Here is a 13,424-nt window from a genome sequence, read left to right on the forward strand (position 1 = left end):
AGAATATGTGTGAACCAATTTTAATGATAATTTTAGCTTCACCATAATCATGACAGGGAGAGGTAAGGATCTGCACCTGTGGCTGAAAGGTTGCCGGATTAAATCCCGCAGCTGGCAGAGGAATCCTACTCTGTTGGGCTCCTGAGCAAGGCCCTTAACCCAAACATGTTCCAGGGGTGCCGTACAATGGCAGACCCTGTGCTCTGTGTCTCATGGATAACAATCTGGGGTGTAAGAAAAGATAATTCCTAATGCAAGAAATTGTAAAGGGTTAATATAGTGATATTATTATTATTATTATTATTATTATTATTATTATTATTATATATTATTAATGGGGAACTATTATCTTAGAGAGATCTGCAATCGTCACTGCTCTGTAATGTTTCCCAAAATGGTTGGCTATGATTCTTTCCTGCCGTGTCAATGTAAATGGTTGGTGCTTACAAGATGCAATACATGGGATTATTGGAAAAGTATGATTCTGATTGGGTGATGTAGAAATAGCCACAATGCACATCTAAATTATATCACATAAATGGAATATTTTCAGGGCAGGACAGTGACACCCCACTTTGTAGCACTGGGACCCTGGCTTCAATTCCTGGAGTACTATCTGCATATAGTTTTCATGTCCTCTCTCCCTGTTTTTGTATGGTTTTCGTCCAGGTTTCTCCCCAAAATACAAGGATATAGCTGATCCTGTTGAAATAAATGAATGTGGTGAATAAAATACCTGGTATGAATGGTTAAGTGATCTCTGGACAAGAAGGAGTCTTGGTGGAGAAATTGCTGCAGTTGCTGTTTTCATCTCAGGTGTTAAATTATCTTTTAGAAGGGACCCTGTAAATACTGTGAAATGAATATACAATATCGAGAAAAATATACAGTGTTTGAGGGCTTGGCTTTACAGTACATACTCATTATTATATAAACAAAAAGAAAAGTAGAAACTGCGAGGACGGAACAATAGTTTTAATATACTGTACACTATTTGCAACGGCAGGAACTGTAAAGGAGATACAGTAACTAGCTGAATTAATAGATTTGTAAGCATTGAGGAAGAATAATGCAGATACTATATAAAGAAATTACATGAACGATCACTTAGTATGCATAGGCGTTCAACTGCAATTAACAAGGTTCATTAAGAGTCTGAAAATTAAAACCTTTAGAGTGATACTCTACCACCTTTACACACAGGAATGGTGCAATTTTTATCAATTCATTTTTGCTAATGTGCTCATTATTAGTTTTGTTGGGTGGGAATTGTTGATGGACAGTATTTTTTATGTCTCGCCAGATTTTCTATCAGATTCAGTCCAAATCACTTTGGGTCTCTCAAGGACATTGGCTTTCTTCTTGGTCAACCACTTTGCATTTATACAAAAAAGGTTTTGGTTTTGTTGTGTCTGACCACAAATCCTTTTGCTGCTTGTTTGTAGTATCACTTAATGGCTTTATTGCAAATTCCATATGGAATGGAAGTGGGTTTTAATTTGAATATCATGACTCACAGATACTGTATTTTTGCCATCTCAGCAATTAAACTGTTAAAGGCTTTCAAAATTGCCTTTGGCCACTCAGTGGCACCCAGCCAGTTTCCTCTTTGCTGCTCAGTTTGGAGGAACAGCCTGATCTAGGCAGTGTCTAGGTAGAATGATACACCTTCCATTTCATACTGATTTTCACAGTGTTCAAAAAGATACTGTACATGTATTAGTGTCTTTGAAATTTTTATACCCTTCTCCTAATCTATGCCCTTCTACAACTTTATCCCTGTGTTGTTTTGAAGGTTCCTCAGTTTCCATGGTCAAAACTGTTTGAAAGTCACTACCTGAGGACCTTAAGGAGAGGTGTGTTTATTTGGAAATCACATGAACCAGTATTATTGCACACACAGCGACATTCTTATTTGTCAAAGTAATTTTGTACAACTAAACTAATTTAGGTTTGCCATAGCAAAGATGATGGTTTCTTACACAACTAGCATTTTATTTTTTATTCTTCTTTTCAGTTTTTAAAGACTTTTAAACTTTAACATCTTTATCCTATAAATGTTTTCAGTTTGAGCAAGTTTTGATTTAATATAATATCAATATAAATATCACTTTTTCCATAAAATGTGGCACCATTTGAAGGGGGTGCATACGATTGCAATGCACTACATATAACATGTATATGCACTATGAAATAGCGGGGATAAACCTTAGAGTGCTGTAGTTTCATTCCCCTTGTGTAATAGATTAATAGAATATTTTTCACACTGTAGACTGTACATAACCAACATTTATAAAGGTGCAAAATCTGACAATATCTGAATTAAAGTAAACAGTGAATGCAATTTTCTACAGTAATAACACCAATATTTAGATAAACATCCAATAATGTCCATTTGAAGTAAATGAAAATGTACTCAAAACTATGGAAGCCTTGCAGCTTTTTATACAGTATATTACAAATAAATAAATCTTCCACAATGTAAGGCAGGCACAAACATTCAGATGCAAAGCCTTTTTAAGACTTTAAGCTGGACACAATAAAAGTAAAATAATTGTGAAAAATTAAATAAAGGTGTAAATGATCAATTTCTTAACCAGATCTTGGTGAATCAAGACAGTATTTGCATCAAGTAAGGTTTTTGCATTGGCTGGTGCTTGCATGGGTTTGTATTTTACCAGAAAAAGCTCTTTGCTACAATGCAGGTCTAGTAATTTTTTCTCATAAAATAGTAATGGTTTTACCCTAGCAAGATAAAGAGCAATTACATTGACTACAGTATATACAGTTTAGGAATGAATAAATAATGTGTTGCCAAGCTATCTGTTATAATCTCGCCATGCATACAGTACTGTACATACAGTACAACAAAGTTGTTAGAAGACGTAGCTGTCTTCTGCTTGCTTCTTGCTATCAAACAGGGAGTATGATACTACAGTACATCTACCCATTATAGTGCAGGCTTTATGTCTCTTTATCAAAAGTAAGCTTTTCTAATGTGTAGTGGGAGGCTGTTAGGAATTCAATTAGACACACAGGTCCCACAAGCATACCACTTAGTAAGTCAATATGGTGTTAGCAAGCACTAAATAGAGGTAAATAATTGTATTCTGCCTGTATTATTCGTTGGTAATTAGTATTTAGCAGTAGTAATATTTAAATAATTGCAGCTTTCCAGCACAACATACAGCCTCTTCGGTGCTCTCATTTGAACTGATTAATATGAGGCTAAAGGTGAAACTTAAAAGACTGCAGCTGTTAAAAAACAAACAAAACAGAGCAGGATAAGATATACAGCCTGCGTATGGAGAATGGTCCAGTGCTGACTAAATACACTTTATTTGTAAAAAAACCTTTCATTATTTCTAATTAATCTACCCCTTGTTAAGACATGTCATCCTGCATTTTATGTTGTGAAGTTTAACTAGAAACTGACCTTTTGCTCCTGTAGGGAGGGAGCAATATGAAATTGTTTGCCTCCATTTGCAGTTTACATAAAGCATACTCACACTCATAGAACAGCACACCTTTATGGAAGTCTTAGCCTTTTGGAAGCTTGGACTGAAACAGTAAATTAGGTCCCCAAGACAAACTCTAATCTAATAAGCTTAATTGATAAACTAGGATCCCCGTGTAGAGGGGAAGGTAGAAAGGTGAAGAAGGGATAAAAAGATGAATGTGAAAGAGAGAAGAGGCTTATATGTAGTATTTATATTTTTAATCTAAGGAAATGACATCAGAAATGATTATGAAATTGAACTTTCATTGTAAACTCCATAATGTATCATTATTTCACTGTATGAACAAATAGTTTAAGACACAACTGATTTTTCAGAAATATTTTTATTTTTTATCAGTTGATTAACTTGTGTTATGACAGGGAAGTTGAAGAATACAATGGTAATACATGTAGATTTACACTGCATGTACCTGTGTAAAATTGCTACACACAGGCACATACTGTAATGGGAGCTGGTCCAGGCTCCCACGAAGCGTAGTTCAGAACCCTATGCAGACGGCATAATCCAGAAGTAAGTGGAGAAGGACATCAGGGGAGGAGACTGAGAGGATCAGGTTAACAGACATGGGGGAGCGTGACGACGGTGATCCAGTGCTCGGGGGGCGTGGTGATGGCAACCACGCTCAGGCAGTCCAAGGGGAATATCTGGGGCACAGTCCAAAGTCCAAAACCGGGTGATCAATCCAAGACAAGACAAACACGGTTAAAATCCAGAACGGGATCTGGAACAGGGAAAGGGAATAAAACCAGGATAACAAGGCCAGATGCTCCAAGCCCCAGACTCAGATGGTCAGGACGCCGTGATGAAGCCTATGCCGTTGGGTCTCTCCTGCACCCACTGTTAGGCGGGCTTCCGGGTGTCCATCTCCCAGTGCAGAGCCAGGCATAGAGAGATCGCCCGCCTTAAATAAAGACCGACTAAACAGGGGGCAGGTGCATGAAATTGACTAAAATACGAAAGGGCTGGAGTGCCCTTAAGAGGAGGGATTCCGATCGTGACACATACAGTACATCTATTTCTATAAACTATACAAATATATTAAAGCTTTAAACCAAATAGTTTAATCACAAGAACAAAACCTGTTCAATTCCATAAATAGTGGTTTTCATAACAAATTGACCTACTATAAATGCTAGACAGAATTTTCAAAACCACAGATCTTTCTAAAAAGATGACTAAAAGGTACTGTATTGGCTTGAAATAAAGTAACATATATAAAAAGTATCCTCTCTATGGAGTTTTAAACTGAAGTCTGTGAGAAGGTCAAACCTTAATCTCACCCACCTCCACCTACTTATGTATACTGTAAACATCGGTTTTCAGCCTGACTTGGTTGCACATTCTGAAACATCTGACTTCACAATTAAAACTTGCTGTAGTTGGAACAAACCCACCCTTGAAAACTCTCCACGGAAAGGGAAATTTTTGAGGGAATGGTATTTAATCTGTATGAGTTTGTAACATGGCAAAAACAAACAACAAATCTGGGAGAAATTGAGTCTTGGACCCTGGAGCTGTGAGGCAATAGCACTGATCATCATGCAACTGTGCCACCTGTTAAAATTGAGGTATTTTTTGCCAGAAGCATTTCCTAAACATATTCTTATCAGGCATATCAAACAGCCTTGGATATCCTCTTACATTAATATGTTTATCTATGTTCAGGTGATCTGATTTACACATGGCTTCAATGAGTCTGCAATTAATCCCATCCTATCTTTAATCCATCAATTGATTCAATCAAATATGTTTTTGTCTTGCCTCAGAAAGACATGCAAAATGAGAATGGGGTCACATTGGGCTTTTTATCACCAGAAACGAAAATAGATGCTGGTGAAAATTTTCTCTCTGCCCCATTTTTAAAGAAATTATTTGAATATAAAGGCATAGAAACAATCTCTCATATCAATGCAACACATTCTAGCCAATTTGTGCAGTTTAGTATATAGCTGCATACCAAAAAATAACATTGGCCTCATACGGCTTTAAAATATCTGTTTGGATATTGTGCTTTATCTGCCTCTGGTGGTTTCTGTGCAACATTCTTATAATGATTATTGACTTTCTGAATAGTGCTGCTTTTCATGGAGTGACTCAATGTCATTTATATTCCCAGTTACCAAGTCTGTTTTAAAATGTTTCAGACTTTCTCCAAAGTTTGTTACTGACCACAAAATCATCTGGGTTTTACAAGTACAGTATACAGTTTGCTACAAAAAATCTGAATGTCTAGAATCTGCTTTTTTTAACATCACCCAGTGATTAGATTTCATCTGGTTAATCAAGGAGGTGATTTTTTCTATCCTTTCTGTATTTACCTGAAATGTGTTGCTAAAATAAAATGTCACATCCTATGTGGACTTTCTCCACAGTGGTTAGCTGCTGCATACTAGGAGTTGTTGTTGCATACTGGCATGCAAACAGCAATTGTGTCAAGTGATAATGTGTTATGTACATGTATGACCTACTGACCTCTTTTAATCAAAACTCCAAATAATACCTCCAGCATTTCTGTACATCATACTCAGAAAGAAATGCATTAAACTACATCCCAGAAATTCACCGATTCTGGAAGATACTGTTTGATTTGTATAATAAAAGTTGACAAATGTTAATTTTGTCTGTCAAACATAAGGTCTCTCCTCTGCTACCAACAGTGTCATTCAAATATCTTTGCTCATGTTATTGCAGTTGAGGCAGATTGTGAAAGGTCAAAGCTGAAACAAGATGTCAAACATCCAGCATAGGAGCATAACTCACCTTGGATTATCTATTTTAATAATTCATTTCTTGCCAAATGTCTTCTCAATCCATTTTGAAATTACAGAGGCAATATACCCCTGTAAATCAGTTTTAAACAAGATTACCATAGTATTTCTGATGTGCTACTGATTTGTACTGGCATAATTTTATTCACTAAATCTAAACAGCATATTAATTTCATTGGACTTTTGTGAACCTAAAGCAGCATATTTATTTTTTCAGATCTTCACACAACATACAGTACACGTTTAAAATACCAGAAATGGGAATATTTAAGCAGAAAAGGAAGTAAAAAAAGTTCTGAATACAGTTTAAAGAATAAAGAAAATCTGAGTGTAATAATGAAATAAATACAGAACTGGAAATTCCATTTTTTATTTTTCTTAAAGATGTACTGCTTTTTTTGTTTAAAACTATCTGAAGAAAATATGGAATATTATTTGAAAGTATTGGTGATTGATTTAAAAAATTAATATTATTTTTCATTAAAAATTCACTTCTACAACTGCTATTTGTCTTTAGAAAGTAGATACCTGTTGCATGAGAATCAAGCATGTTAGGTTTTGTTTCACTTTTAAAAAGAAATATCAACATTTCCTCTTTTATTTAACCACACAACACTTTTTTTTCTTTTCTTCAGTAATGTAATAATAAAGCCCTGTTGAAAATATGTATAATTCCCCATGTACTTCCCTTAAGTATTGCATTCTAGAGTTTCAGATTTTTATAGAAAAAGAATCAAATTTTAAATGAAATTCTCAATTCTACAGTATGAAAGGTAAGCATTAGCTCATTTTATTTCCACACTCTGACATACCTGTATCTGTATCTTGGTATCCAGTTGAAAATCTGGTCTCATTGTATACTGTAGGGTGTCTGAAATGTTGTAGATTGTGTTTTGGCCCAAAAAGTACACAATTAATTTATAATTTGGTGTTCAGCAGAAAGACTCACAAAAAAGAAGTTGTGGCATGCCTATTTTCTTATTTTTTATAACACCTGAAGAACAATCTTACTTTCTCTTTTTAACATTGGAGTGCCAAAGGAATTCACATTATCTTACATTCACATTCTATTTTCTATGATGATGGGTTTCCATTCATTCCAGAATCACCATGTGAACTTTTGAGTTCTTTTTTTCTATATTTACAATACATCTCCATTCTGCAAAATGTGTCTTTGACACTCTACTGGGGGAAGAAGGTTGTCTTTGCGACTAATGCATATTGTTTTTTTTATATCTGGGTAAAAAAGAAATTGGTTTCTTCTATTTATGAGGTTTTATTACAGGCTTCATATAAGCCCTTAGCAATGGTCACTGAAACAAAGGTTGCTGGTGTGGTGTCGCCAGGGGAAAATAGGTGTAAAAGAGATCTAACTCACACCACACTGATCTTCTGTGTTCTTCGTCTGTATGTCTCCCCAAATCTGTTCCGCAATCCGTTGCCAGTATCCTTAAACGATCCAAGTTCCAAACTCCGTATGTCCACACTACTCTGCCCCATATCCAAGCCGTAATCCGTAATCTTAGTCAAAACCCGTATCCAATAGTCCGTTATTCTTAAATTCCTTCCAGCACACTCCTAAATGTCTCCTTCCTCCGAAACGCTTTTACCTTATTGGCTTCCGCACCGGCTCCCTGCTTCTGGGGCATTTATATTCCGTTTCCTGACGCAGCTCACCTGTGTCTCATTGTTTTGCCGCATAGATCTTTTCCAACAGCGGGTCAGCTGGTTATCCTTGGCGGCCATCTTGCCTAGATCTATATCTAGTATATCCAGCGTTTCGTTACGGAAATACCGGTTATAAATGACTCTTCCCCTGGTCCTCTTACATTCCCTCCCCCTGAGATCAGCCCCGTCCTCGGGCGATCTAGAAAAAAATAAACAGTGCATTCGGGAGAGGGCATCTACATTCCCTTGTTTCCTTCCGGGTCTATATACCGTTTGGAATTAAAACCTTTGAAGACTAAGTCCCCATCGTGTGATTCGATCATTTTTATCCATATTTTGTAACATCCAGGTTAATGGCGCATGATCTGTGTATAATATAAACCGTCTTCCTAATTAATAATACCTCAAATAGTCCAGGGCCCATTTTATGGCTAGACATTCTTTCTCTATGGTAGAATAGTGTTTTTCAGCAGGATTTAACTTGCAACTAATATATAGAATAGGATGCTCCAGTCCATCAATTTCTTGCGAGAGTATGGCTCCAATTCCAGTGTCAGAAGCATCAGTTTGTACCAAGAAAGGTTTATTGAAGTCCGGTACCTGTAAGACGGGTTGAGAAGAGAGAGATGTTTTTAAGTCTTGAAAAGCCCTCTCTTCCAAGTCGGTCCATTTTATTTTTTCCGGAGAACTCGTCTTTGTTAAATTGTGCAAAGGTGCGGCAATGAAGGCAAACCCTGGAATAAAACGTCGATAATAACTCGCAAGTCCCAAAAATGTTCGGATTTGCTTCTTTGTAGCAGGTTTGGACCAGTTTTTAATTAACTGCACCTTCTTCTCTTGGGGCATGACCAATCCTCTCCCGATCGTATAACCAAGATAATTGGCTTCCCGAGCCCCCAGACAACATTTATTTGGGTTGGCTGCTAATCCTGCTGCTCGCAAAGCTCCAGTCACTGCTTCCAGGTGTTGTAGATGTTGTTCCAATGTTGTGCTATGGATCACAACGTCATCCAAGTAGGCAGCTGCAAAATCCTGATATGGTCTCAGTATTTGGTCCATTAGTCTTTGGAATGTTGCAGGAGTGCCATGCAAACCGAAGGGTAGGACCCTATACTGATATAGCCCCTCAGGGGTGGCAAAAGTGGTCTTCGCTTTGTCTTCCTCGGCCAGCGGCACTTGCCAATATCCCTTCGTAAGATCAAGGGTACTGATGTATCGGGCGTTGCCTAATCGCTCAATTAGTTCATCAATACGGGGCATGGGGTATGCATCGAACAGCGAGATCTCATTTAACCGTTTGAAATTGTTACAAAATCGAACAGTTCCATCCGGCTTGGGGATCAGATCTAATGGGCTAGCCCACTCGCTATGGGATTCTTTTATTATTCCCATTTCTAGCATCTTTTCCACCTCTTCTTTAATCAATTTCCTTTTAGCTTCAGGTACTCGATACGGGGGTAGTCTTACCTTCTTCCCTGGTTCTGTGGTAATCTTATGTCGTATAAGATGGGTTCGACCAGGTGTCCGGGAAAAAAACATCTTTGTTTTGGGACAGGAATTCTTGTAGTTCCTGTTTCTGAGCCGGAGCCAGGTCTCCCACGGCTACAGCTCCCGTTTCTTCTTCCAACGGGTCAGGGGAGAAGTGGGTGAGCAGAACTTCGGTCCCATGCCAGTTCTTCAATAAATTGATGTGGTAGATTTGATGCTGCCGTCTTCGGTCATGCTGCTTGACCTTATAGTTGACCGGTCCCATCTTTTCCACCACCTCATAAGGACCCTGCCAGGAGGCCAAGAATTTACATTCGGGGGTCGGAACTAATACCAGTACTTTATCACCCGGTTGAAATTCTCTCACAATAGCTCCCCTATTATAAACTTGTTTTTGTTGAGCCGTTGCTTTTTCCAGGTTTTCTTTCACAATGGGAACAATAACGTTTATTCTCTCTCTCATTTGTTCCACATGTTTGATGATGGTCTGTAAAGATGAGGGTTGGTGTTCCCAAGATTCCTTGACCACGTCTAATAGGCCCCGTGGTTTTCGAGAGTATAGCAATTCAAATGGAGAAAAACCGGTCGAGGCCTGTGGCACTTCTCGTACCGCGAACATGAGATACGGGAGCAGCTGATCCCAATTTTTCCCATCCTTTTGCATAGCCTTCCTCAGCATGCTTTTCAGGGTCTTATTAAAACGTTCGACTAGCCCGTCGGTTTGAGGGTGATAGACCGAGGTTCAGATCTGGTGTATTCCCAGTAGCTTGCATAAGTCTCGCATGACTTTAGACATGAAAGTTCCTTGATCAGTTAAGATCTCTTTAGGAATTCCGACCCGAGCAAACAGTTGTACTAGCTCCCTAGCTATATTTTTGGCGGTGGCAGCTCTCAACGAAATGGCTTCGGGGTACCTTGTAGTATAGTCCACTATCACTAAAATATACTGGTGACCTTTGGTGGTTCGTATCAGGGGCCCCACCAAATCCATCCCAATCCGTTCAAAGGGGGTTTCAATAATTGGGAGGGGAATCAAAGGGTTTCTATAATATGGTCGTGGAGCAGTTTTCTGACACTCCGGGCATTCCCGACAGTACTTCTCAATGGCCTTATAGATCCCTGGCCAAAAGAACCTAGATAGTAGTCTCTCGGACGTCTTCTTCACCCCTAGGTGTCCACCCAGGAGATGGCTATGGGCCAAGTTAAGGAGCTTCAACTGGTAGGCCTAGGGAATCAGGAGTTGTTCCACTTCCTGTCCCTTCTGCTGCACCTGATAGAGGAGATTATTTTTTATCATGAAATAGGGGTACAGATGCAGCCATTCAAAGTGCGCGTTACAGACACGTACCGCAGGTGACGTCGCTCAGTATGACGCAAGATGACGCGTGGCACCGCAGTACGTGATTGGTTGACCGACAGGGGCACTCGTGGTCCGTTGGTCTGTCGTAGAAAGACAGTAAACGTCTTTGCTGTGCCCGTTGTAGGTATTGAATTTTACCACTGAAGGGAAATCTTAGTAGCTGAGCATAAAAAGAATAGGAGCATACTGTAACGCGTGTGAAGGTCATAAACGATATTAATTTTGGAACATAAACATACAGTGTATAGCTGGTCTTGGTACTTTAAAGAAAAAAATACACACCAGTATTCCATTTCTCCCTAAACATTTTAAGCTTCGAAGTCTTTAACTAACGCGATACCGGAGTCAACAAGCATACTTTTAGAATTTGATTAAAAGGGAATATAATATGGAATCGCGTATCTAAAGAATTTAATAATGGTATTCGTGTGCTGCGACAGGGCTGTGTAGGGCTGTTTCGCCTGCCTGTTCATGTGAGCTGTCTTGTAGACGTGACTACCAGCTGACAGGTTGTGTTTTCGAATCCAGCTGGTGCTGGTCTTTTCTTTTAACAAACATTTCTTCGAAAAAATAGAATAGCGATATTATGGACAATCAATTGACTTTTATATTTCAAAATATCGCAACATGATCGATATTTGCGATATTTTGAACATATCTTCCCTTCTGACAGCGGTGCCTGCTTCTATTGTGTGTGTGTGTGCAACAGAGTAAATTTTTAATAGCGTTTTAAGCGAATAGGTAATTAGATTGCTCGTAAACCTAATCGCTTTTTCTACATAAACACAGCATGATTACTCTCTGAAAATGCTTTTCCTTTATTTTTAAAGTAGGCTCAGATTTCAACTATAGATCGTATTATTATAAACTTTCTTGGAAAAATGTATTTTATGTAAACCATGTTTGCTATTAATTCATTTAGGGCTGAAATACGTTCATTGTCTTCCAATCGAGTCGAGTTGACATTGGAAGCCTGCCACACCCGGACTGTTAAACCAACGCATTAGCACGTCAAAGCCCATTGAGGGTATTGAGCCAGTATTGGCTTTAGTATTCCCCCCCTCTCCCCTCAATTCAATTCAATTCAAGGTGTTTTATTTGCATGACAGATGGGTACAAGCAGTGTTGGGTATGTATATTGTAACGCTTACGGCAGACAGGCACTGTGTAACAGCCGGCGCACCAGAGCAGCGCACCGAGGGAGCGTCTGCATTTATAACTTGGTTTTTAAAATTAGTCAAGCAATATGAAGCATCTTCTTTTACTTTTGAGTCCCTTAAATACATTGAACACAGCTTTCTCACCACTTAAGATTGCTCTTGATACCATCCTTACACAAAGCAGAAGGGAGATTTTAGTGCCTGAGCATAAAAAGAATAGGAGCATACTGCAACGCGTGTGAAGTCCATAAACGATATTAATTTTGGAACTTAAACGTTCAGTATATGGCTGGTCTCGGTACTTTAAAGAAAACATACACACCAGTATTCCATTTCTCCCTAAACATTTTAAGCATCGAAGTCTTTAAGTAACGCGATACCGGAGTCAACAAGCATACTTTTAGAATTTGATTAAAAGGGAATATAATATGGAATCGCGTATCTCAAGAAATTAATATGCAATAACTGAGTCAAGGGACTCAGAGGATCCAAGGCTAGACTGAGTATAATAGGCTTCGGGCTTCTATTGTGACATCTACTGTAAATTACAGAAATGTTAAAAGTAAACAAAATAAAGTAACTAAAATGTGGTCTAAAATCACCCCTTTAGACACCCCTTTTACTTCACTGGTGTCAGATATGAAAGGCAATAGTCTCCCGTTCTGTCTGCTGTGTGTTGCAGCAGAGGGACTCCCTGCCGCTGAAAGGGGCAGAGTAACTTGCATGCCCTCTAGTACAGTTTACACATGCACGACTTTAAAAGCTAGCAAGACAGGTTTCGATTCACATTAGCTGGCGAGCCTTGTTAAAAAAACGAATGATAATGTAACATGCCACTGTTCATGAACAAAGTTATACTGAGATTTCCTAAGATACGCGATTAAAAAATAAATAAATAAAAATTTGAATCTCCTGCGGAGCACATTCCATAAGAATCAGTGGTTTTACAGTATATATCACCTTTAAAGGTGGCTTCTCAAAACGCTTTACGGGATAAAAACAACCAGAACAGCAGCAACAACAATATTGTATTTCGTTGCACTTTGAAAACCAAGTAATAACTTAACTATACAGTACGTGCAAACGTTTCGTATGTTGCTGTCGTGAATGCCTGCGTACCCATAAGTATCTTATTTGCCTTGAGTCTGTCTACAGTATCTCTGTCCCACTACCCCCATCTCTCCCTCAATTCAATTCAAGGTGTTTTATTTGTTTGACAGATGGGTACAATTCTTGTTGGGAATGTATACTTTGATATTTACACCCGGCGCGGCACCGAGGGAGCGTCTGCATTTATAACTTGGTTTTTAAAATTAGTCACGCAATATGAAGCATCTTCTTTTACTTTTGAGTCCCTTAAATACATTGAACACAGCTTTCTCACCATCCTTACACAAAGCAGAAACTGTCCGATGACTCACAGTACAAGTGGAAAGATTACAGATTTTAATCGTCTTTA

Source organism: Atractosteus spatula, chromosome 6 (assembly GCF_055471065.1).
Source record: "Atractosteus spatula isolate fAtrSpa1 chromosome 6, fAtrSpa1.hap1, whole genome shotgun sequence".
NCBI lineage: Eukaryota > Metazoa > Chordata > Actinopteri > Semionotiformes > Lepisosteidae > Atractosteus > Atractosteus spatula.